The sequence below is a fragment of the Capra hircus genome, chromosome 29 (genome assembly GCF_001704415.2).
Source record: "Capra hircus breed San Clemente chromosome 29, ASM170441v1, whole genome shotgun sequence".
Lineage (NCBI taxonomy): Eukaryota > Metazoa > Chordata > Mammalia > Artiodactyla > Bovidae > Capra > Capra hircus.
The window spans coordinates 31,207,566-31,232,576 of NC_030836.1; the positions used below are offsets into that span (position 1 = coordinate 31,207,566).

The window sequence follows — 25,011 nt, forward strand, 5'->3', positions numbered from 1 at the left end:
ATAAGAATCTAGCTGCCACTGGTAAGGATGGAGCCCAAGGCTGCCTCCTGGAGACCCCAAAACAAAGGCCCAACGACTTCTATAGTATAGTATTAGTAAAGTCAAGAACCGGGGCCCCAAACTGGAATCCAGCCCTGGGCTTCCTTGAACTTCCAGTTTCCCTACAGCAGTGGTTCTCTTACTCTAATTATATCACCATTGGCCAAAGTTTTGTCTTTTCTTTCACAAATTCTCTACTAGATAAACCTGACGACCCTCCTATTGCCACTGTCTAAAACATGATGCACAGCTCTGTGGTTTGAAATTTCTGGAGTATATCATTCACAACCATGACAGAAACACAGTTTCAGCCCCCTTTTCCATTTGGGAAGCCCAGACACTTAGGATACGCTAACATGACCCCTGCGTAATTAATAGTTTGCCACTGGCGCATTGGTTATAAACGGAGAGAGTTGGTCCTAATTAACAAATCAAGCAGTAGACCCAGAGGTGCACACCTAGACACAGGTACAGATATCGGGAGCCAGGCATTGATACCTATCTTTGATGAACTAAAAGAGTAAACATAAATCTCTCTGAACAACCTCAGAGGAAGCTATTTTTAATCCTGTTTCCTGATTTCTAAGCATATGTTGAACTCCCACCACATGGTTATAACTGTAACCTCAGCCTCTGATAAGTCTTAACACACCTGCTTACCTCATCTAACTCCAGTTTTGTCCTCTTGAAGTATAGTAATTTACAGGTTTCCCACAGCCAGGGAGGGAAGGAGCCAGGAAGAGAAGATAAATCTGAAATCTCGGGCTCCTGGTTCAAACTTCAGGTTATGCTCGTCTTCTAGTGACTCTGTAAAGTATTTGTACGGGGGTAAGCCTGATAGACGAAGGATTGTTGTCATCCAGCTGTGTTTCCAAAAGGTATGAGAAAACAGCGCTGGCCCCCAGATGACAAGAACAGACCCATCAGATCCTGGGAAAAGCTGGGAGAAACAACGCATGAATGAATTGTGCATTTGCACATTCAAATGAGCAGCCAAGAAAGAGATCTTGAACCAATCCTGCCTTACCCACTGTGAATACATCAGCAAAAAGAACTGTGCAAATCAGGAGTTGCTTTTATCAATGTTATGTTAAGGAAATGCTGGCATTTTTTTTAATCCAGGTATGAGTATTCTATGTCAAATGCAGCTTTCTCAGAGCAAGTCCTGTCTCTCTCCCTCAGTCCTTTTCTCAGCTTTCTTTCCAGGCTAGCCTAAACACTGCTAACCACCCCCATCCCTGCAGATTAGACACTCAAAGAGCCTCCTATGATAGATCCAAAAACATTGTCCACTCCAGCACTGGGGGAAGTTTATTCCCTCAGTTCCTCAATGATGACAGCTCAACTTGTCAGTCATCCTTTATAACCCAGTCCTGAAGCACAGAAGCTTGAAAGGTTTGACTGTACAAATCAGGGAATGGGGTTTGGGAGATAGCCAGGGGCCACCACCGACTGTAGGAAAGTTACCCTGCAGGAGGCCAGTTGTGAATAATGATGTTAGCAGAAGTTATACATCCAACCTCCCATCTGGGTGAAACTTCCCTAAAGACAAGGAGCACTTAATATGGACAGAGTTATAGTATTTTTTACATATTTGGGATTTGAGGAACCCAATCAGGCCTGCAATGATCGCACATGGTTAATCTGATAATTTCGATAAATGAAATCTTTATTCTCTGTAGGACACAAGCAGATTTTTTTCTAAATATTCCTATGGACTTGAGATGATATTTGTATCATGTGTGCTGTGCTTAGTCACTCAGTTGTGTCTGACTCTTTTCGACCTCATGGACTGTAGCCTGCCTGGCTCCTCTGTCCATGGGGATTCTCCAGGCAGGAAAACTGAAGTGGGTTGCCATGCCCTCCACTTTGTATCTTACTATATCCTAAAAAACAGTGCCTTGCATGGTGCCTGACACATTGTAGACACTCAATAAATATTCACTGAATTGTGAACTATCAGGCTGCCCAGGTGGCTCAGGTGGTAAAGAATTCGCCTGTCGATGCAGGAGCCGCAGGAGACATGGGTTCAATCCCTGGGTAGGGAAGATCTCCTGGGGGAGGAAATGGCAACCCACTCCAGTATTCTTGCCAGGATAATCCAATGGACAGAGGAGGAACATGGAGGGTTACATTCCATGGGGATGCAAAGAGTCAAACACACACACACACAAAAGCCTGAGCACACACGTAAGTAAGTAAGCAGTGAACTATCACCTCCCTAGTCACTAGGGACTTTTACTTTGCCACCAAAGCTTCTCAATACAAAGGTTGAGTGAGTTTGATACTTAGGGCTTGTGAAAATGAGCTAAACAAATGCAGACCTGCCTCTAGGTCTGACCTTTGGCTTGGCTGATCATAAGCTCTATTCCCCAGCACTCCTGTCCACTCTGGTTCATTAGTGCCTCAGTTTTCCCATTAATAAAACAAGGTCAGCTGAGCTTTGCCTTCCAGCCCCTTGGGCAGGTTGTTTCAAGACCCTATCTGCTTTTTAAGGCACTCAAGAGAAATCAACCAGGAATGACTTTGTTTTTGCTTGTAATGCAGCAGTCTGTTCTTCCTACACCTGAGAGAAAACAGAATTGTATCTTCAAACATTCCCAAGACTTAGGGAATTACACCCAGCAAGCGCTGAAATTCCTCAGACTAGAGACATCATGTCAGAAGGGTTCAGAACAGACATCAGGCGTTGAGGGGCAGGGGTGTGGAGTCACACATTAATGACACCAAGAAAACTGTCACTTTTTGTAAGAACTCCCTCAAAAACACGGAGTATGTAAAACACAAAAAGTTTCTCTTTTATCCTCCTCCCTCCACTGTACTGCAGTATCAGTAAAAAAGAAATATAAAAATACACCTAATTTTAGACAATCCTGGAAGATCCTGAAGACTGTCCCTCTCCAGAAGTGTAGTGGAATAAATTGTCTATTTCTCGCATCTTGACCAAAAACTGAAGAATCTCAGAGTTGTAAGCTAAAATACACTTTATTAAAGGTAGGTGCGAAAACATCCAGACCGCTAACGGCTAATCCAGAGCAAGTTTATGACTCACAGACGATTTACTGGTTTAAATGTAAGAAGAAAAAAAAAAAAGTTTTCAATTAACAACCTTCCCGCTTTGCGTTTGTGGTTGTCTTTCTCTGAGAATAAAAGGCAACAGTCACCCTGTCACACACAGAAACAGGCTTCTAAAGCTTAACTCTAAAGCAAGTAGTTTCTCTGTGATAAGTTGAGTCACTGAAAAGCACCCTGCAGGGAGAAAGATGCCTGGGGCTTCCATATCTACCGTTATCAAGCTGCCATAAAATGGAAAACTGGAGAAAATTAAAAGAACTCTCTTAATTAAACTCGGATGCCCAAAGGCCTTAGGGTCAGTTCAGGAACCCAAGCGGGGGACTCAAGCTGGGCTGTCGCTGACTGCAGGCTGGCTCTGTGACCTCACCGAAGCCACTTAACCTTTTTGTGTCACAACCTCATCCCTGTTTCAGGGAATAAAAATCACCCCTGGCTCTCCCCTGACCGTGTAATACAGACTCATTAACTATTGTTTAGAAGGTACAATAAACAATGAGCGATAAGTAAGGGGGGAAGCTGGGAGGAGAGGGCGGGCTGCGGAGATGGGAGGACTTGGGGCCTGTTTGCCCTGGGAAAGTTCTCCAGGATAAAACCAAGAGGAGCCTGAGTAGCCTAAACTCTGGAATAAGACTCAGACTGAAATTCCAGCTTGAGCCACTGACGAGCTGAATTACTCCACAGAAGTCCTTTAAACAATCCCAAACCTAGTCCTTCCCTGTTGAAAGCGAGGTTGCTTGGAGGATTTACGTGAGATAATGCAGGAAAGAATTAGCACAGTGTCCAGGTCAGGAAAAAGAGCTCAAATAAAGTTTAATCACTGTTACTGCTTTTAAGAGCCAACAGACAGTGGGATGGGCTTCCCAGATCACGCAGTGGTAAGGAATCTGCCTGCTAATGCAGGAGGTGTGTGTTCAATTCCTGGGTAGGGAAGATCCCCGTGGAGCAGGAAATGGCAACCAGCTCCAGTATTCTTGCCTGCGACAGCCCAGAGGAGCCTGGTGGGCTACAGTCCACAGGGTCTCAAAGAGTCAGACATAACTGAGCTACTGAGCATACACGCACGTAGATGGTAGGACGTAGGAGAAATCACAAAAAAAAATCTTCTCCATGGCCACCCCCCTTGCAGAGTAAGGTGGACCCTCTATTTACCCGAACTGTCTTATGAATAGATTAGGAGAACAATCATATCTGATTTTTAAAAATCTCTCCAACCCACTCCCTCAGAACCTGCCCAGCTTGGACCTCCCTTCAGATATTCTGGTACTGCCTGGGTTGGGAGAGGAAACTGCAGACTTGTATTTAAAAGTCATGGCAAAAGAATAAAAAATAAAAGTCATGGCAAAGCTGTATGTCAGGTTCAGAAAGAATATGCTTGCGGTGCCTCTTTGGAGACAAAACCTTAGGTCTTGGCTTTGTCACATGTTATAGTTAGATGGACTCTCTTAGAGATAAAGTTCAGCCCTGCTATCTCCAGAGGAAAAAATGACTCTGAGCGAATAAGTCATTCTGCCCAAGGCCAAACAGCTGAGAAAAGACTGTCATTTCACAGCTTGGGCGTCTCCTTGGGTTTACAGATACCACACTGCTGGGCAAGTCACTCACTGTCATTCGGTTTGGTCTGTTCCCAGGCACCCTTGCGAAACGAAGCAGGATACAGCATACATAGGAACAGAGAGATGCTCAGACTCGATTTCTGGAAATCTAACAGTCTCCTCTGCCCTGGATGGGTTGACTTCGGGCACGCACGCTGCAGGGTAACCACACTAGCATTCCCTGCGGGAGACAGTTTGGCATGGGCTTAAGGAGAGAAAGGGTCTGGGCTGGCTCATCGCTGGCTCATCGCTGTCTGCCGTTTCTTTAGGCTGTAATTACGACCCATTCAGCTGCATCTGCAGCCCCAACAATGTGGGATGGATGGGCCTCATCCACAGACCGGGCGACATTTGAAAATCCACCAGTTCAGACAGCACGTACTTCTCTCGCAGCAGCTCAGACTTCTGCTCACACAGAAGGTGGTGAGGAGCTGCCAATCAAGGCTACAGGATCTGAGGTTCCCTCCACACCACAGTTCCTTTCCTTGAGATGAACTGAGCACCTGTCTTGGAATTTTGGCCCCATCCGGGCCTGGGTCATGCGGAATGCAGGCTACCCTGGAGCCACTGGGTTCATGTAGTTTAAGTGTGAATTCTAATGTAAACTGTCCTAAATTGGTCCCTGGAGGATGGAGAGGGACAATGGCATGTGCAAAAATGGTGGAAGAATCAGTGTTCTTTGATATCATGGCTGGAGCAGAGAACCAGGCTCCTGGTGGGGAGCTCAGAACCCCAGGAGAACAGGATCCTGAGCCCCCCCAACCAGACTGCAGGTAGTTTCATCTGGTGGAAGGCTAAGGGCCCCCCATCTGATCTCATCCTGCTTTTCTCTTGGCTTACAAAGACAACACCAGGCTTCAAAACAGATGTTCTCTGCAGTTGTAGTCTGAACCTTAAATTAAGATAATTTTATTGTGGCATCTTTCCTTTTCTTTTCCCCCTTTCATTGGGAAATGCCAAGTCAATTACCCCAAAGGACTAACCTTTACCACCCTAGAGATGAAGGAGAGGAGGTAGGGTGGAGAATTTCTTCATTCTGTTCTCGATGCTGCAAGTTAGGCAGAGGAAGCAGGTGGCAGTGGAACAAGACTAGCTCTAAGAGGAAAAGGGGAGATGCCACCAGAGGAAGCAGGGGAGGGCACCTTTCTGACAACAATGGGAGGATGGGCGAGGGGGAACACAGAAAGGCACCGTCACAGCATTTCTATGTCCTTGTCATTCTGGGACTTAAATCTCCAAGTTTCCAAAATGAAACTGAGGCCTGGTCTTGTATCTGGTACCTTGCCTGCATTGATTTCATTGACCTGCGTGGCCAACAGTCAAGGAATAACAATCAAAGAAATCAGTGGTGGTCCAAGCTGGAAAAGGATTCAGACCAGAAGGGAGGAAGCTGCACAGAAGATGCAGTGGATGGTCAAGAGGAAAACCAAACACAGAAGGCATTTCTCAGTCTTTCTCAGACATGGGCACTTTCTTTATACAAAGAATTTTCCACCCCACCCCCACGAGGTGCCCCCTGGTGCCCAGAACACCCCAAGGGAATATTTCAATATGTACATCTGCCTCCTACACTCCCTAAAGACAGCAATTAGTTGGTCATCACCGCCAGTGCTCAGCTGAATAAATGTCACCGATTATTTAATTAACAAACAACTTCCTAAAATTTCAAATACCGATCTCTGAACTCAAATATCGGTCTTCTTTTTTCAGTCTAAAGTGAGACTCAAAGTTCCCCAATGATTAAGATAAAGAGGTAAACAGGTGACTCTTTTTAACTGAAAAGGTCTTTATCAAGTTTAACTCTCCTGTTCTCATCGCCTGCCTCTGATGCCCTTAAAGGAAAATATTGCTAAGGTCACCATATTCACTTTATTTTTCATAGGCGTATTCATGGATATAGTTGTTTGTGAAAAAATAAATGGCGTTTGGCTTAACCACAAAAACAAACCAGTCATTTTGTCGTCATCAGTCTGAACTTATACACAGCATACTGTTCATTTTGTCAGAAACAGTCTTCAGAAATTCCTGAACTTAAGTTGCATCTTTATTTCACTGATTATCATAAAGGTAAGATTCAGAGTCCCTGGATCCATTACTCAGCTAAGAGAATACATGAGATGAACCCAATTTTCTCCATCTTTGTGAGGAAGAAGAGCTAGACACTTCATAGGGAGTCCAATGTCATTCCCTTCACCTTCTCAAATTTACTATAATTTGTCAGGTCCCCAGAAACAATGCATTTTTTAAAAATTGTTTGACCATACTATAGGCACCCTCTATAGGGGATATGTTGGGAGGAGATGAGGAAGGACAAGATAGGGAAAGTCAACTGAGCTGTTACCACCTAGCAGGTGGCATAAAGACACAGAGAGAACACCTGACCTCTCTGGCTGGCTGGACCATGGCTGAGGACACCTCCTTGCACTAAATTAGTTATGTCTCCTGATGGGTCATGACTATGCTGTCAAGGAAAAGCAGGCTGATTTTCAACCATAGAAATCAAGGAAAAAATGGGTTTGGTAGGGGTCCACCATTGCCTTTTAGCTGCCATGAGAATTAGGAACACACATCATTTTATATCACTTCCTCCAAGCTAATTACACAAAATTGGCCCCAGAAAAAAATGAAGTGTGTTATACGGAGAACATCTTACTAGTCAGGAAACAGAACATTCTTTGAAGCTGTCACCTATAAATATCTCACTCAGGCATCTACTCCTCTCTCCACTTCAGCATCCTCCACTTCACCACATCACTGGGTTATAATGAATTTATACAAGCCCTCCCTTAGCTGATGGATTTCCCTGGCGGCTCAGATGGTAAAGCGTCTGTCTACAATGCGGGAGACCTGGATTCGATCCCTGGGTCGGGAAGATTCCCTGGAGAAGGAAATGGCAACCCACTCCAGTACTCTCGCCTAGAAAATCCCATGGACGGAGGAGCCTGGTGCAGGATACTGCCCGTGGGGTCGCAAAGACCCGGACACGACTGAGCGACTTCACTTTCCCTTAGCTGATGCTGAACCTAGTAGCAGAGAAAGTGGAACGCAGAGCCCTAATTCAAGTCTCTTGCTGTTTAAAGTCTCTTTTTGCATGTGTACTGTTCCCCAGAACACGTGCACAGAATCTGAGTTTCATGAATACACAGGACCATATATCCATAAAAACAAATCTAGGGTATCCAGTGTCATTATTCACATTTACAATGTACTGAGCACCAAATATGCCACTGATAAAGAGTTGACAGTTGAAAAACCGCCTCAAGAAGGGATATGTCAACTCTTCTCTGGGATCACAGCTCCCTTTTAATTCTCTGCTCTTCAGGGCCAAAGAGACGACGCCTATTTAACTTACAAAGAGCCAGCTGGGCTCACTCGGCACACTGCGTCACCCAGAGTGAAGGAGTCGGAAGGGAGCGGATGGTCCTGGTGATGACGCATGAGATGGAAGAGACCCGGCTCACATCTCATCTATCTGGATTGGCTCCTGTACAATGAAAACCCTTCTCCCTTTGCCTTGATGAAGAGGGGAGAGGCTAAGCCGGTGTGTGTAATGTACAAGAAGGCGACATTTAATCAGTCAGGTCCGAGAAGTACTTTCAAGTGTTGGGGGCTCTGAGATGATAGGGAAGGTGGAGAAGGAAGAAAAGTGGAAACCAGAGAAGTTATTCCTTAATGGAAGTGTATTTCATCAGACTGATCAGAAACACGTGTTTTCCCCAGACGGGGAAACCATCTTGAAAGACTTCATCACACAAAGGCTTTGGGTGGAAGCAAGCGCCACCAGGGACCGCTGGGGATGGGGAGGGAGCAGGGAGGAGGGAGGGAGCGGGGAGGGGGGCGTGCAGCTGGTTGGGGAGCTGGCAGGGGACGTGGGAGGAAAGCGCAACCGGCAGGCCGGTTCTCTTGTGGCAGGTTCCCAGGAGAGGTCCCTTTCCAGGAATTAAAAATTCTAAATAATGTTCAGAATTTTGAAAAATCAAAAAGATTATGGACTATTCTTTCAGGGAATTCCACAGCCTTGAAAGAGACCAGATGGCTGGCAACCACCAACCCAGACCCAGGAAAGACCTAGCATCCACATACACTCCCGTTTCAGTGAGCAAACATTTTCTCTCCAGGAGAGTATTTTTTTTTTTTTTTAATTGAATGTGATGGAGCTGAGGTGTGGAGGTAAGGGACAATTCCAAACAACCCACATGGCCTCGCGCCCAAAAAACCAAAGCATAAAACATAAACCAGAAGCAATGCTATAACAAATTCAATAAAGACTTAAGAAAAACGTGGTCTTCATTAAAAAATATATATATATATTTATATATATATATATATATATATATATCCCATACAAAGACCTGTAGTTTTTTTTGCCAAATTAGCTATCAGGCTTTGGTTTTCTAACTATAAGGAATGCATTTAATCTCTAAAAGAACTGAAGAGGCAAGGGGTAGAGTGGTTAAGGGCACAAGCTTGGCTTCAGGTGGACAAGAGTTTGTGTCAGCTTGGCCTTTCTACAGCTCTCAGTCCCTTGGCCTTAGCCTCAGTCTCTTCACCTGTAAAACAGGTGATCACAGTGCCCATTGACAGAGTTTGAATTTGTGCCAAGTCATTTGCACTGTATCTACCACAGAATAAGCACCCAACGACATTTTGCTGCTATTATTCATCTTAAAAAATCAAGATGTTGACTTTGGATTTGGTGACCATAAAATTTTCATGGAAGTTAATCCAAGAGATGGGGACATAGTGGTCCCGTCAAAGTCATGAGAAGTTAAAGTGAAAGTGAAGTCGCTCAGTTGCATCTGACTCTTTGAGACCCCATGGACTGTAGCCTACCAGGTTCCTCCATCCATAGGATTTTCCAGGCAAGAATACTGGAGTGGGTTGCCATTTCCTTCTCCAGGAATTAAAGTCATGATATAGTATTAAAATAAATATAATTTTAAGTCTGAGTATGTAAATCACACAGATCCAGACACCAACCCCTTTGGATGAAAGGGGGTTGACTGCCATTACACAGATGTGAAATATGATTCTGGGAGTTCTAAATGTATGGTCGCAGCTACGTTACATACTAGCCATGCAGAGAGGAATAAACACCCTCTAAAGTAAACACCTTGGAATCCTGGGTTCTCCCTGCTCCAGGTTGTATGTTTGATACCCATTCAGTGATTTCATACAAACTGAGCATAATAAGATCCCAAGCAAATGGCCTCACTATTTGGCTTTTGGGCTGGTCACCAAGTTAGCAGAATCTTACACACACGCTTCAGGTCATGCCCTGTGTCTTGCTGCTTGAGCTCTCCCCAAACTAGTGCCCAGTATACCACTGCATTCACTTCTCAGAAGTCTTTTCTTGTGTTATCCCATCTTCTTTCTGACAGCCAGAAGTTTCCTAACAACTTGTGCTGTAAACCTGGACTTCTGTCTCTGACTATGCGTGTTTGCGTGCTCAGTTGCTCAGTCATGCCTAACTCTTTGCAACCGCATGGACTGTAGCCCGCCAGGCTCCTCTGTCCATGGGATTTCCCATGGACAATGGGATTTCCCAATGGAGTGGGTTGCAATTTCCTACTCCAGGGGATCTTCCTAACTCAGGAATCAACCTCATAGCTTCCACTGGCAGGCAAATTCTTTACCACTGAGCCATCAGGGAAGCCCAACTGCGCTGTACTCATGCAGATTTAGTTACATAATTCTGGACCCTCGAAGCCGCCCCCCAACCCCCACCCGAGCTCCGATTTGCCTCCTGGAATTCAGATGAAGTGTTGTGTGTGCTGTGTCACCACTTGTGCTGACCAGCTGAACCTAAGGAAAGACATTCCACCTTGCCCCTCACGCCACCAGTCAGCAGCAGCACAGACTCTGTTATTTAGGGGCATCCACTACAAAATTTGTATTCTCGCACCGCCCGTGCCTGGCATCTGGCCGGCAAAGGCTGGCAGCATGGAACACAACAGTCTCCTCGCGACTTGCCTGCTCCATTTGGCAAGATGAACGCCGTATCACTGGGAAAGTGGACTTAATTGGATTTCTGAGAGTGTTAAGTCATCCCACCTCAGCTCCAAGCTGATTAAAGTGTAGCCCTGCCCTTTCCAACAACCAGAGCAAACAAATGACGAAGAAATACTTTAAAATGCACAAGGCTGGGTCCTCTCACTTACTCTCTCTTTTTTTTCTTAGTGACTTTGGGGAGGTTTGGGCATGGATCCTGCACACACAATACTGTTCTTGTTCTTCTTTTCTCTACAGGGCAGCCTTGAATGGCTCTGTCTAAAATTATAAGCAGGGCAGCCCTGGGCTCCAAGAGATCAGAGCCCTCATGCTGTGTCTGAACAAAGACCCTGCTTTTCCCCAACAATTAGGCCTGCAGAAAAGGACATCTATCTGCCTCTATTAAAACCACCACGTGCCTTCAAGTCAGCCCATTGTAAAGCTAATTAAATAACACGCCTCTCTCCCCATGCAGGTCTCCTGATTAGCTTTCCTCTGCCCGGAACGTCTGCAAAGTGCCTAGAGATACACAGCTAATGTTCCACTTCTCTGACTTTCCCCCCGACACCAATTGCTGGCCTTCAAAAAAGCCACCTTGTCACTATTGTCGTGTTTGCTCAGGCGACATGCTCATCCAGAGCTCACACATGAGTTCTCCAACTTAAAGGAAGAGACAAATTTTATATTGCTTTAAAAATAAGGGACTTCCCCGGTGATCCAGTAGTTAAGACTCCACACTTCCACTTCCACTTCAGGGAGCATAGGTTCAAATCCCTGGTTGGGGAACTAAGATCTCATGTGCCATGCAGCCAAAAAAAAAAAAAAAAAAAAAAGTACTTTGGAAAAGCAACATTTCTGTCATAATGCAAACTCTTTGGTGGAAATCCACCATTATCACATTCTGCAACTGCTACCCCAGCAGTGTAACGTTCCTGAAGGACTTTTCATAGAAGTCGAGGAGACTGGATAAGACGCAGCCAGGACTGTACAAGCGGCCCTCCAGCTCAGACCTGCATGAAACAGAAGCACAGACTTCTCGGAAAGACACTGTAGAGGAATGCTGATATATGGCAGAGGCCAACACAATACTGTAAAGCAATTATCCTTCAGTTAAAAAAAAAAACACAATTTAAAGGACACTGTAGAGTAAAACAGAGATATAAGAAAACATTTCAACCCATTTTTTAAAAAACATGCTGTAGAAATAACAAATTCCTTCCAAGACTCTTTAGTGCTACGCAGATAAAATCGAAGCATTGCCTAAAGGGCTCGCATTAGCCCCCACCCATTTCTCAACCCTGCTTCTCTTTCTTTCCCTGCTCTCTGACAGCCCTAGACTTGCTGGTATCCCTTGAACGTGCCCCAGTGCTTCACTGTTTTACGTGCTTTTCAGACCTTTCTGGAAAGCCCTGCTCCACCCTTCCCACTCACCCACCTGGAAACAGCAGCAAACATCACCAACACCCCAGCGCCACCCCCTGAAGGTTTCCTGGGCCTCTGGGATAAAACCAGGCACTTCCTCCTTTGCACCTCCTAACAAACTGCCTTCAAGTCAGTGTTACAGGCTTCTGATTGAGTGCTCGCTACCTGGCTTAAAATAACCTCAATCCAAGGACTTTTCTGGTGGTCCAGTGGTTAAAAACCTTCCTGATAGTGTGGGGGACAAGGCTTCCAGCCCGAGTTGGGGAACTAGGATCCCACATACTGGGCAGCAACCAGGCCTGCATGTATGCCGCAACTAGAAAGCCCATGTGTTGCAATGAAAGATGACGCAGCTAAGACCAGATTCAGCCGAGTAAACAAAACAAATAAATAAATACAATCTCCACCCTTCTAGGGCATGAGCCATATTCTAATCGAATTTTAAATTCCACAAAGCTTAAAACACAGTGACTTGGACCTCTTGATATAGTAAATGCTGCTTAATAAATGTTGAAAGAATAATTAAATAAATGGAGGACTGAATAAAACAGCCATTTGGTATTAAAAGTGATCTGAGATGGTAATGGTAAAATCAGGCCCATTTCCAGCTTCACCATAGACAGCCCTGCATGCTTGGAAAAGGGCATTATTATCTTATGACACGGTTCTCTCCATTTGAAACTGTCTAGTCTAATATACCGGAGAAGGCAATGGCACCCCACTCCAGTACTCTTGCCTGGAAAATCCCATGGATGGAGGAGCCTGGTGGGCTGCAGTCCATGGGATCGAGAAGATTCGGACACGACTGAGCGACTTCACTTTCACTTTTCACTTTCATGCACTGGAGAAGGAAATGGCAACCCACTCCAGTGTTCTTGCCTGGAGAATCCCAGGGATGGCAGAGCCTGGTGGGCTGCCGTCTATGGGGTCGCACAGAGTCGGACACAACTGAAGCGACTTAGCAGCAGCAGCAGCAGCAGTCTAATATACACACATACACACTTTTCAGATACAAAAATGTTTGATAATAAAATGAAAGGAGACCAGCTCTTTTCTAAGTCTATTTAATAGTTATAGAGATTAACTTTTGAAATCAGCTCCAGTCTTTGAGGACTATAGCTCATTTAATCATCAGACCATACCAACCTTTCCTTCTAAGTATTTTTAAGAAGACTCACCAATCTTCTCGAATGTCCTATACAGATGAATGGATAGCTAAATTATAAAGCAATCCCATATGCAATTTAAGTTTCCCATGAAATACTCATGGACCTCAAAATTAGCAGGAAAAAAAAAAAGCACTTGGCGAAACAGATTTTGAACTCTGCCAAATCCACAAACATTTAAATACAGCCAAAGTCACTGAATGATTCCCATCCTTAAAACATAAAGCCTTATAGCAAAAGTCACTCCCTGACGGTTCTCTTATGAATTCACTTCCATGCACAATGCCATCTGGAGTCAGTTCTTCCCTTGTCATTTTACCATCACGATCTCAACTTCTAGAAAGTTGTGCTTTTCTAATATTTGAGGGTGCCTTCTATAGAGAGAGAGAAAGCAAGGGATAAAGACATAGAGAAAGAGTCCACAATCTTACAACAGTAAGTAATCATATCAACAAAGGAGTATAGAGCCTCCAGCCTGAGACCCACAGAGGAAACACTACCATTCCTTTGGTAGTCACTTTGTTCTGGCAAGCCTCCTACTTGCTAAACGGAATGCCCACTTTATAATGATCATTATGGATTGAAAGCCATAAAATTAGATTCTGGCTAGCAATAGCTCTTTATTACTCTCCTTTACCACCGTGCGACTTCATGCTCAGATCTTGCCTTAAGGAAGACTCATCCACAACCTCTCAGATATGGATAAAGTAGGAGAAGAAACAAAGACAAATCAACCTGCATTTTCATTGCGATCTTTTTCCTCAAAGTATCATTTGGTAGGACTACAAAGCAGCCAGTTAGTGTTGAGCTCACTGTTATTTTATCAAGGACAGATTATATAAACTACATGGCAGGAATAAATGGTTAACCACAAAAATAAATTAAAAACATGGTAGAAAGAGAAGAAATGAAGGTAGAAGAGAGGAAATGAATGCCACATGTACGTATGTGTATGTGCTCAGGAGCTCTGCTGCTGCTGCTGCTGCTAAGTCGCTTCAGTCATGTCCGACTCTGTGCGACCCCATAGACGGCAGCCCATCAGGCTCCCTCGTCCCTGGGATTCTCCAGGCAAGAACACTGGAGTGGGTTGCCATTTCCTTCTCCAAAGCATAAAAGTGAAAAGTGAAAGTGAAGTAGCTCAGTCGTGCCCGACTCTCAGCAACCCCATGGACTGCAGCCCACCAGGCTTCTCTGTCCATGGGATTGTCCAGACAAGAGTACTGGAGTGGGGTGCCATTGCCTTCTCTGCTCAGCAGCTCAGTTGTGTCTGACTCTTTGTGACCACATGGACTATAGCCGATGAGGCTCTGCTGTCCATGGTATTTTCCAGGCAAGAAGACTGGAATTGGGTTGCCATTTCCTCTTCCAGGGGATATTCCCAACCCAGGGATGGAACCCATGTCTCTTGCATTGGCTGACAGATTCTTTACCACCAGTGTGAATGCCATAGCATTCATCAAGTAGAACTATCAGAGGAATATAATCAATACACTCGAATCAAAGAACAGGAACATAAAGACAAGAAATATGTACTGTGAATGAATACTCTCATGAAGACATTGGGTACAAAAACTAAGTACAGTGGAGTAAACACAGTATGATTAAAGTCTTAGCAAATAGCATACATTATGTGTGATACCCATAGCCCTTTTCTAAATCCAATTATGGTTTGGAGCAATATTAGAAAGCATAATATAGACAAAGCAAGACACACAAGAAACCTCTTATTAGGAGCAGGAAGAGCTTGGAATGGACTGTAGGGAGCTGTTGTGTTGATAGTTCATGTCAATATATTTCAGTTAGCAGGTTATTTAAGCAATGACTTCAGGGTAAGCTGCCATATGATTCTGAGCAATTAGGAGACACCCCTTTCACACCATTCACAGAGTTTGGGTCATTTTAAGTTCTTTATGTGCCAGATCTCAGAACCAAAATTGAGTTGGCATGGCTTGTCTCATCTGACAGAAATAACAGCAAAGTATTACCTTCTGTTGCACACAATTAAGTGACTATCTTTCACTTTCTTTCATGACCTTCTGTAGCCTGGAAGGTCACTTCCATCAGCACTTCCCAGCAGAGGTGGGAGAGGTGTCCAGGAGGAGGGAGGCATTTAGGCTCTCAGCACAGAGCATCTGCCCAGGGTATAGAGACTTTCCAAGTTTGCATGACTCTGACCCAAGTCAGCGTGCAAAATACTGAAGGCGCAGTTGCACATTCATTCAACTCTTTTAGATGATTCCTGGGTCCCAAGTTACTCTCCTCTATCACCCGGAGACTTTCAAATGTGGTTTTCTCCTGCCAAGTCTTGGGTTATCATTTCTCAAATTTCTTGTTCGACATTTTATCACTTACACATCACAAAGCGAGTCATCATTTTCCCACCAAGAAAGCATGGGCTGAAGGAGGGAAGGCATAGGGCAGCAAAGAGAAGATGATTCAGGCATTAATTCCTACCCATGAAAGTGAAAGTGACACTCACTCAGTCGTGTCCAACTCTTCGTGACCCATGGTCCTACCTATCTCTACTCGAATGAGAACCAAGCAAAGCCGCCTTGGAAGGAGGACACAATAGGGCCCCAAGTGATGCGTCTGCCAGAGCTCAAGGATAAACCAGAGGAGTCAAGTCTGGATTAGGGATGAAGGGGAAGGGGAGGAAGGCGTCAGTTCCCTTCCCATGGGGACACAAGGGTGAGGGAGACTGAGGTGAAGAGGAGGACTCCTGCTTGGACGCCTCGCGTCTCCTCGCAGCTGCTGCAGGAAAATGTGCAGACGGAGCAGCAATAAGAGCTGCTGCTGCTGCTGCTGCTGAGTCGCTGCAGTCGTGTCCGACTCTGTGCGACCCCATAGACGGCAGCCCACCAGGCTCCCCCGTCCCTGGGATTCTCCCGGCAAGAACACTGGAGTGGGTTGCCATTTCCTTCTCCAATGCATGAAAGTGAAAAGTGAAAGTGAAGTCGCTCAGTCACGTCCGACTCTTCGCGACCCCATGGACTGCAGCCCACCAGGCTCCTCCATCCATGGGATTTCCCAGGCGAGAGTACTGGAGTGGGGTGCCATTGCCTTCAAGCTGGTCACAAAACTCATCTTTCTGATACTCCTCCCCCCAGTTATATATGTTCATTGAGATTTTATAATAATATGTTCCAGTAGAGACTTCATGACAAGTAGAACATGGCATTCAGTTCAGTTCAGTCACTCAGTCGTGTCTGACTCTTTGTGACCCCATGAATCCCAGCACGCCAGGCCTCCCTGTCCATCACCATATCCCGGAGTTCACTCAGACTCACGTCCATCGAGTCGGTGATGCCATCCAGCCATCTCATCCTCGGTCGTCCCCTTCTCCTCCTGCCCCCAATCCCTCCCAGCATCAGAGTCTTTTCCAATGAGTCAAATCTTCACATGAGGTGGCCAAAGTACTGGAGCTTCAGCTTTAGCATCATTCCTTCCAAAGAAATATCAGGGCTGATCTCCTTCAGAATGGACTGATTGGATCTCCTTGCAGTCCAAGGGACTCTCAAGAGTCTTCTCCAACACCACAGTTCAAAAGCATCAATTCTTCGGCACTCAGCCTTCTTCACAGTCCAACTCTCACATCCATACATGACCACAGGAAAAACCATGGCCTTGACTAGACGAACCTTAGTCGGCAAAGTAATGTCTTTGCTTTTGAATATACTATCTAGGTTGGTCATAACTTTTCTTCCAAGTAGTACATACAAAGAATACATTCTGGGAAATGTTCCATCATTGTAAAGTCACAGACCCCAAATTCTTCACCAAATGCAAGTGAACACTGGAAAGAAGGAAGAAAAGAGAAGAGCGATAGGGAAGAGGACATGGGGGGGGCGCGGTGATTTCAGGGCTTCTGTGTGTTGACACCTTCAATATTACAGGCGTTTTTACTTCCCTTGGGTTCACAATGGTTATTCCTTCAAGACACCCAACCTGAACATACTAATTTTATTAAAAGTCTTTCGTGTGGTCAACTCTGTAAGCTTGGGGTGTTTTCCAGACAACTGTTAATGACTTTTTTTGAAACTTATCAAATATAAAACCAAAAGGATGAAAAAAGAAATATGGATTTCTTGGCAAACACACTTGCATTAAGTTGAGATTTATACAAGCAGTGGATAAAACCATGATGACTTTTTCCTTAAAGAGTCTGCTGAATTTTTTTTTTTCTTCTTGGAGTTAAAATACACTGAAGTAGCTTCAAAATTAAATATTTGGTTTGTCTTGGTTTAATTGTAATAGAGAAGGTCAGGGGAAGGTATTATGTTCCTAGAGATGTGAACATTGATCATCATTTAACATAACTAGACTTTCAGATTTTGCATTCTTCACAAATTGCACACATAGTGGTCGTTTCCTGGTTTTATTCCTGGTTATTATTTCACATAGCTTGTCCAAGTCCCAGCTGCTGCTGCTAAGTTGCTTCAGTCTTGTCTGACTCTGTGCGACCCCATAGACGGCAGCCCACCAGGCTCCCCCGTCCCTGGGATTCTCCAGGCAAGAATACTGGAGAGGGTTGCCATTTCCTTCACCAATGCATGAAAGTGAAAAGTCAAAGGGAAGTTGCTCAGTCGTGTCTGGCTTTTTGCGACCCCATGGACTGCGGCCTACCAGGCTCCTCCATCCATGGGATTTTCCAGACAAGAGTACTGGAGTGGGTTGCCATGGCCTCCTCCACCAAGTCCCAGCACAATGTTTAATACTAAGCTACAGAATCAGGCTGACCTGAGCTGAAGTCTGTAACTTAGTAATGGTGTTCAACTACATAAAGCTCAGCTTTCTCGACTATGAAATTGAGCTAATAATAACTCAGGATATTCTGGTCAGATTTAAATAAGATAATATATGTAAAATATTCAACAGTATCTGGCTCAAAATAAATAATAAATGGCAATTTGGGGATATTTTCAGGTTAAAAATATCACATTCCAAACCAGACTTAGAACTCAGATATCTGCAACCCACTAAGTTCACTAGAAATAAAAAAATACTCATTTATTGCAGTGAACAATGTTGAATGACCACTTAATACAAGTTATTATTTATGCCATAGATTAAGAAGACAGTTCATAAACATAAGTGGCCTATGTATTTAAAAATATCTATTTATAAAAGGGCCAAGACAAAGAAAGAAAAGTCTTTTTAACAAATAGTGCTGGGACAATAAGATATACATATGCAAAAGAAAAAAATTTGCTCCCTTATTCACACTATACACAAAAATTAACTCAAAATGATCCTCAATCTGAACCTAAGAGCTAAAGCTACAAGATTCTTACAAGAAAGCATAAACCTCCACAACATTGCTTTAGGCAATGATTTTTTACATATGACACCAAAAGCACAAACAACAATAAAAAACAAAATGAACAAACAAAAGAGATACATTGGGCTAATCATAACTAAAAACTTTTATGCTGCATAATATAACATCAAGAACCTAAAAGAGCAACTCATATTAGCAGAGAAAATATTTAGTTCCAAATCACACACACACACACACACACACACACACACACACACACACACGGTACAGTGGTAAAGAATCTGCCTGCCAATGCAGGAGACACAAGAGATGGTGGGTTCCATCCCTGGATCTGGAAGATCCCCTGGAGAAGGAAATGGCAACCCACTCCAGTATTCTTGCCTGGAGAATTCCATGGACAGAGGAGACTGGTGGGCTACAGTCCATGGGGTTGCAAAGAGTCAGACATGACTGAGGGACTGAACACACACACACGTATGGAACTAAAATGGGTGAAATAACCAAATGGGTAAATATTCAAATAGATATTTCTGCAAAGAAGATATACAAATGGTCAATAAGCATATGAACAAATGTTCCTAATCATTAATCATTAAGGAAGCACAAATTAAAATCACAATGAGATACTACTTCACAACCTCTATGAGATCTATCAAAAAGAAAGACACTAACAAGTCTAGGTGAGGATAGGTAGTGATTGGAACACTTGCTGGCAGAAATGTCAAATGGTGCGGCCAGTTTGGAAATCGGTCTGTCAGTTCCACAAATAGTTAAACATCAAGTTACCATATGACCAGCAATTCCACTTCTAGGCATAAACCCAAGAAAAATGGAAACATGTTAACACAAAAACATACACATGAATGCTCATAGCAGGATTATTTCTAACAGATACTAAGTGCAAACAAATGTCCATCAAATGATGGACACAGAAGTTGGGACATATCCATATAACAGAACGGTATTCTGCGATTTAAAAAGGATGAGCTACCGATACATGCTACAACATGAATGAACCTTGAAAATAGTGAAAGAATCAGTCACAAAAGCCCCCATATTGTATGACTCCGTTTATAAGAGAAGTCCAGAAAGGGCAAATGTATAAATACAAAATTAGGCTAGTGGCTCCTAGGGCATAGGGCTGGGTGTGGGGGAGGGGGAAGAAGACTAGGTTTGACTGTTAATGAGGATGACATTCCTTTTAGGAGGGACAAAAATGTTTTAGAATTAAATCATGGCGATGGTTGCACGACACTGTGAATATTTTTAAAACTCTTCAACTCGTACACTCTAAATGGGTGAATTATACCATATATGAATTATATCTCAATAAAGCTTATTTAAAAAAAAAAAAAAACACTGCTTTTCCAGAGGTGAAGCAAGACAAACTAAAGAGAAAAAGAATTTTCAGTCTTCACGGTTGCCCAGAAGAGTCTGTGAAAATCATCCCAAGACCGTTTGCTTAACCAAAGTTCAGTGGAAAAACATCTAACATTTCTGTGACCTTCTTTTCTAAACTTTCTAAGTGGCTTAAAGAGAGGCTGCCCGGGAAACTCCGAATGGAACCTAAAAATATTATCTCCTGGCTTTATAAACACTGGCAACGCTAATGAAGTGAGGAGCCGCAGACCCCAGTGATGGGACGTCTCACTCAGGTTGGAAGCCCGGGTGGTGTGTAAACTCACCCGAAGACAGGCAGATTTGGGCCAGGGAGGTGAACATCAACACGGTGGAATGGAGGAAAGACGAACGAGGAACCAGGATACATAAAGCAGAGCAGGGGTGGCCACTGTTCTAAACATCAGTAAAACAACCTCTTTTCAAATCAAGCTCCCTGTCCCATTCTGCTGACCAAGTTTGGACAAATGAATGAAACTCAAAACCAACTCCCCCTGCCCACCTTTCTTTCCACACAGTTTTGAAAGAGGACATGGGGAGCCCTGCTGTGTTTATCACTCCTTACCGGGTCTAAAGCAGAAATATTGTCTTTATCATCCCTACTCTCCAGGGCTCACCCAACTGTCCAGGCGTAGTCATGTCCTCCTTAGGTCCCCACCAAGGTTCTGTGGATGCTTCCTGAGAAAAAGGATGCCATTCTACTTTGTGGCCCCAATACCCTGTGCAGAGTAAGAGCTCACTATGTACATGCTGATAGATGAAGGACAGGTCAAAAGAGCTCTAAACAAGGTACGGCTTCCCAGGTGGCGCAGTGGTAAAGAACCTACCTGCCAATGCAGGAGATGCAGGAGACACAGGTTCGATCCCTGGGTCGGGAAGATCCCCTGGAGGAAGAAATGGCAACCTACTCCAGCATTCTTGCCTGGGAAATCCCATGGACAGAGGAGCATGGTGGGCTACAGTCCAGGTGGTTGCAACAAGTAGGATATGGTTGAGCATGCACAACCAAGGTAAACTGAAATCCTAAACCAGCGCAATTTTTAAAGAGATGGGAAGAGCAGACCACCTTGCCAGCCTCCTGAGAAGCCTGTATGCAGGTCAAGAAGCAACAGTTAGAAGCAGACATGGAACAACAGACTGGTTCCAAATTAGGAAAGGAGTATGTAAAGGTTATATATTGTCACCCTGCTTATTTAACTTATATGCAGAGTACATCATGCCAAATGCCAGGCTGGATGAAGGACAAGCTGGAATTAAGATTGCCAAAAGAAATATCAACAACCTCAGACATGCAGATGATACCACTCTAATGGCAGAAAGTGAAGAACTAAAGAACCTCTTAATGAAGGTAAAAGAAGAGAGTGAAAAAGCTGGCTTAAAACTCAACATTCAAAAAAATGAAGATCATAGCATCCAGTCCCATCACGAAAAAGGAAGACAAGTTAGGGACTGCAATGTACTTATGATGGTCTCTACAATACAGGGACTCAACTCTGGGGCCTGAAGGCATTGACAGCAACCGTAAGAAAAGGTGGGATAGATACAGGAGCTGTTGTGACTAAGCTAAATCTGAGGGATAAACGGTCATCTCTCGAGAAGTTCCTCCTCTTTTGCCAGTACAGGATCCCCTGGGAGGGAGAGGGAGAGGAGAGAGAGGAAGAAGGGGGTCAGGAAGAGGAGAGAGAGGAGGAGAAAGGGGATGAATTGACAAGGTGACTTGATTTCTTAGTTCCACAGGCTGACTTTACTACCGGACTTCTCAGTTCTATAACTCAATGAATCTCCTGCTAAAACAGCCAGTTGAGCCAGGTTTCTGCCACTTGCTAACAAAAAGAGCCTTGACCAACACAGGGGTTAAGGCATAAAGCAGGGAGTGTATAAGAAACTCCCTGCTTTCCAGCCTGGGGACGTTGGAATAGACGGTAAAGGTAAGTTTCCTACAGAGGCAGGGGAGCAAGTGAAGAGCTCAGGGCTACTGAGATGTCCCTGTGATATCCAGGGGAGGTCTTCACAGAAAAATATACAGAAGCGACTTCAACATGTTAACCATTAGTGATATAACTAAACTGCTTCCCCCCGCAGCACCAACATTCTTACTATGCTTTAATTTACACATTTTCTTTTTTTTTTTTAATTGGAGTATAACCAGTTTACAATATTGTGTTGGTTCCTGCTATACAACAAAGAATCAGGATATAGATAGGTGTATATATATATCCCCTCCCTGTTGAACCTCCCTTCCACCCCACTCTTCAATTGACACATTTTCTTTAAAGAGATGTATTATTTTTATAGTGATTATTACAAAGAAGTAAACAAAGCCTGGTATATACGTACACATGGCAGAGTACATAAAAGATCCGGCTTCTCAAAGCAACTAAAACAGCACAGATTCTCTCTTGCCTTTCCAGCAGGTCTTTCCATCTGTTACAGGGAGGAAAGAATGCTTAACTTTCATCTGCCCATTCTGCCCAGTATCCTTGCCTGGAGAATCCCAGGGACAGAGGAGCCTGGTGGGCTGCCATCTATGGGATCACACAGAGTCGGACACGACTGAAGCGACTTAGCATCAGCAGCAGCAGCCCATTCTGTCATAGACACTGGGAAACTTGAGAAAGGAAGAGAGTAACTGATCGAAACGGGAGAACTTCAGAATCACATTTCAAACTTTGTATCCTTTGCCCCCAAATCTTAGGGGTTCTCACGCCAGCACACCTAGTAATAGCAGTTAGTCACTCAGTTGTGTCCAACTCTTTGCAACCCCATGGACTGTAGCCCACCAGGCTCCTCAGTCCATGGAATTCTCCAGGCAAAAGCACTGGAGTGGGTTGCCATGCTAGCGTGTCTAGCCTGAGTCCAGTTTTTGCTTCACCAGCTGAAGCAGAAGCAAAAGATTAGTCTCGAAGTCAATAGATTTATTTTCCTATCCAACCTGCTCTTTCCCTTTGGACAGTGTCCTTAAACATTCCCTTGAAATTCTCTTAAAAGGCTTAAAAATTTTGTCTCCTGTGATAGAAGCAAAAGTGTAATGAAAAACAAAAATTACTTAGACTACTTCTGAAATATCTTGAAAGGTATTTGAAGGGAGAAGCAATTCGCAAAGTCCCTTAATAATGGATTTCAGAGTTAAATTTCACCATGGCTAATCTAAATCCCTCCTTTTCCCATTTTTGTTCTGTTTTTTTCTTGATCTTCAGTAGATCTAAAGAACAGCTGGTAACTCCTCAGTGATACTTTAAGAAGAGTTAAGACTACACTAGTATTTAATCTTAATCGATTTTATACTTAGTTGCAACTCATTGCTTACCTGAAGCCTGATGTCTATGGAAGGCCATGAAGAGGCCATTTGGCAGGAAATGTTATTCAAGCAAGGGGAGATGAGTAGTGCACCCCATGGAGCACTTTATGTTCTAACAGTAAGGTCAAATATGTTCTAATTGTCCAACTTGCTGTCAGTGTTAGAAGAAAGCTGCTTTCTTTGTGTCTTTTACAACTTAAAGTTTCTAAATCCTCCTTGATACAAAAATAGGTAGAGGGCAAAACAAGGTTCCTTCCATGCCATTAAAAACTTGCGAGATCAGGAAGGAATTTTGAAAGGGCAGATGGAAAAGTGATTAATTGTTACTAAAAAAACTAGACGGAATTTCCCTCCTCCAGAGCCCAGCAAGTAGGGCTGGGAGATGAGGTGGCCCTGGGGAAATGTGGATGGATGTAGGGAGGCTGGAGGCCTGGTCCCAGGGCCCCTCACCCCTGCCTTTCCCAGTCCTGCTTGGAGACATTTCAATCCCATTCTTCTCCCAGGCTCTCCCTCTCAGCTTCTCAGCAGCAGTCCCACATCACATTGAGTTTAAAATAAAGAAATGCTTTTCCTAAAGAATCCGCACACAAATAATCTCATTACCCCAGTGCTGAGGTTTATACAGCAGACGTCTTCTGCCAGAGGGGAAAAAAAAAAAAATGCTCTCTCCGCTCACTCACATGGAACAGCTGTGAGGAGAGAAATGGTATTTAATTCATTGTGAAATATTCAACAATGGCTCCGCTGCACTTTTAAAAGCCTTTTGATAGTAAAAACCCACAGAGAACAGCCCATCCTGTGTGCTGAAAAGCAGCCTCCCCACAATTAGTCCCTCTATTCAGCGGTCGGAGAGTCTGTGTAAACTTCAGCACGTGCTGCCCACATTGTGGAGAGCTTCAAGGGGATAAACCTTTCAGGAACTTCTCAGGGTGGAGTCAGGTTCAGTGACTCGGGTTGGTGGAGAAGCGGGAAGGGGCACAGGGAGGGCCAAACTTTGGTGACAGACCCTAAGCGAATGCCAGAGAAAGACACCATCCTCCACGGCAGCTTTACGAATGGCCTTGCCCTTCCATGCCCTTGAGGAACCACTGCTGGACCAAAAGAAACCAGAGAAGGGTCCAAAATGTAGACTGCAGACATCCTTTTCCTCCGGCAAGGTTTTTAGGAGTTTCCAGTTTGCAGGGAAACTAGGAAAGCGTATATTATCTCACTCTACAGGGTGGACATCAGCCACCAGGACTGAGGTGACAATGAAGAAATGTTTGGGGACTTGCCTGGTGGTCTAGTGGTTAAGAATCCACCTTCCATAATCCACCTGCCAATCCAGGAGTGAGTGTTCGCTCAGTCGTGTCCGACCCTTTTCGGACCCCATGGACTGTATCCCACCAGGCTCCTCTGTCCAGGGGATTCTCCAGGCAAGAATGCTGTGAGTGGGTTGCCATTTCCTTCTTCAAGGGATCTTCCCAACCCAGGGACCAAACCTGGGTCTCCCATATTGCAGGGAGATTCTTCACCACTGGCGCCACCAGGGAAGCCAATCCAGGAGACGCGGGTTTGATCCCTGGTCTGGGAAGATCCCACATGCTGTAGAGCAACTTTGCCCATGTCCCACGACTACTGAAGCCTAAGCACCTAGAAGCTGTGCTCTGCAACAAGAGAAGCCACCGCAGTGAGACACCTGCCCATCAACACTAGAGAGTAGCCTTCAGTCAACTGCCGCTAGAGAAAGCCCACACAGTAATGAAAACCCAG

At 44.4% G+C, this 25,011-nt stretch overlaps 1 protein-coding gene across 2 annotated transcripts in view; it reads right to left on the bottom strand.

The window, feature by feature from the left end:
- ETS1 (ETS proto-oncogene 1, transcription factor) overlaps positions 1-25,011 on the bottom strand; it is a 142,417-nt gene that overhangs the window by 75,508 nt on the left and 41,898 nt on the right. The gene's annotated exons all lie outside the window — the stretch shown is intronic.